Source organism: Dunckerocampus dactyliophorus, chromosome 4 (genome assembly GCF_027744805.1).
Source record: "Dunckerocampus dactyliophorus isolate RoL2022-P2 chromosome 4, RoL_Ddac_1.1, whole genome shotgun sequence".
In the NCBI taxonomy this organism is placed as follows: domain Eukaryota; kingdom Metazoa; phylum Chordata; class Actinopteri; order Syngnathiformes; family Syngnathidae; genus Dunckerocampus; species Dunckerocampus dactyliophorus.
The window spans coordinates 7,241,922-7,244,034 of NC_072822.1; the positions used below are offsets into that span (position 1 = coordinate 7,241,922).

Consider the following 2,113-nt stretch of genomic DNA (forward strand, 5'->3'; position numbering starts at 1 on the left):
CACTTAGACATCCCAGTGTACGATCCACCCACACTGACCCCGTGGACTAACACTTGCCAATCACAAACAATACGATTTGTCTCCTGTAGCATCACATTATACGTGTTAAGGCTTTAGAGTTGCCTTCTTGAGAACAGTGTCACCCTGACGCCCTACCACCAAATGTTTCATCTCCTTGTCAATCACATCTATTTTTGTACATAGCGTATCCCTTAATGATTCTTTTAACCTGCTAAGCCCAAGACGCACGAGCTCTTCAGCTGTGATGTTTATTCATCATGGCGTAGCACGTGTATAAATGGTGCCAATCACATCTCAACTCTTTGACAGAAAGGGGGAGAAACAAGAATACAAACAAGCAGGCCTCACCGCATCATGGTTTGTGTTCACTTTTGCCACAGGACGATTGCTGCAAGTGCTCCATATTGTCCGATATTGACGCCACGCCACACTGCAAATTGCATGTACACAGTAATTCTGGGCCAAAATTAACATGCAGTATTTCACAGACTTTAATTAAATTTCATTTGCAGATAGATATTAAAATGAATTTACAGCCTACTTACCTTTTATCTTGTCCTGAAGCGCCGATCCATGAGTTGGACTTAACTTTGAAAGCACTCGTATGACTAGAGGTGGTCCAACACTCAGAATAAATCCAATGCAAAATTGAAGAGGAAAAGTAATCTACGAATGAAAACACACCTAATATCATATGAAAAGCAGCATTTTAACGGACGTCCCCACGGATTCTCCTAATCAAGCCCGCACACACAGTGTTAGGTTTTACCGTCGCTTACTTCTGGGAATTGTTACGTTCCTACTCGTGAGGATAAGCGGCATAAAAAAATGGATGGATGGAATGGAAGGAGCAAGCTAGCTTGCTACTGTTTACATGCTTGAGAGGCGGTTTGGTGAGGTAATCGTTTAAGCCTACATACAGCAATATGTTTATTATCGGTGTTCATTATAGGGAAAAATCCCGCTACCGATATTACATTTTTATGACAATATCTGGCTAATCATGACCCTAGTAGCTGGCATCCGTTACACATGCACACTGTACTTCTGTTTGTTGTATTCTGTTGTAACAGGTAAAATTAAGAAATATTTTTTTAAAAGGATGTTTTGCAGCTCCAGACAATTTTATGTTTGTGAGCGAGGGGGCAAAATGGCTGTTTTGATAGTAAAGGTTGCCAACCCTTGAGCTAGGTAAACTCACATAAATGGCTAGAAATGCCAAAAATAAACAGAAATGCTAACGTTAGCTTACCCCGTTGCTGTGCCTTAGCTCAGGATGCAGCAGTATAATAACCCCGAGTCTCCCCTTTGCTGCTCTCGGCCATTTTCTTGCTGCTCCTGCTGGATAAAATGTGTCTCATTACAATACTTTGTTCTCCTCCATTGTTGTAGTTTGTTAGCATGCGTGATGTGTTCAAAGCGGCATGTTTTATCCCTCCGTTTTCCTTGGTACTACCCAAGGGGAGCAGAGTAGAGCCATAAACAAATACCAAAAACATCAAAATACACTTGTGAAGTGCTCACTGAGTTGAAAGCTATGCGGTTTATTTTTCCAAAAATTGTCCCAGTCATTGAACTACTATATAAAATACACTTAATTTGATAGGCGTAGTTATTTACTCTCTTAACAGCTCATGCAAGAGCAAAGGGGCTAGGCTACAGTATGTATGCACTGTACACCGTACAGACATGCACACTTAGCATAAACAGTGCAAAGCTATACAACACGAGGTAGGAGATTAGCATGGCATTGCATGACATGCAAGTCACACCCTGCAGCGTTCACTCATTGCGGCACTAAAATTGCCGTCTGAGAGCAAACGTGTGCAAGTGATTTCATGCCATTCCAGTCATTATTCCTATCCAAGGTCTTGTGTGCAATCCAGATAGAGTCTAAATGAACGTAAGCCTGTTGACATCAATTTCCCCGAGGGCCATATGTTAGCGCTCTTGTATACGCCGAGGATGTTACGAGGATGCCTGCGATGTTTGCTCCGAGCTGCATAAACACTATAGCCTTGTTGATAAACGTTCATTTTCACTTTTATATATAAACTCATCCTCCTTGATCGCCTCCTCTCGAGGAGATTGC

The 2,113-nt window shown here is 41.9% G+C and overlaps 1 long non-coding RNA gene across 1 annotated transcript; it reads right to left on the reverse strand.

The window, feature by feature from the left end:
• Nucleotides 1-375: 375 nt before the first annotated feature.
• LOC129180459 (uncharacterized) lies at nt 376-1,474 on the reverse strand. The gene is made up of 3 exons (XR_008570152.1): nt 1,274-1,474; nt 567-687; nt 376-451 (listed from the first exon to the last, which is right to left on the reverse strand). It is a non-coding gene; the product is annotated as an uncharacterized LOC129180459 (long non-coding RNA).
• Between the last annotated feature and the right edge of the window lie 639 nt (nt 1,475-2,113).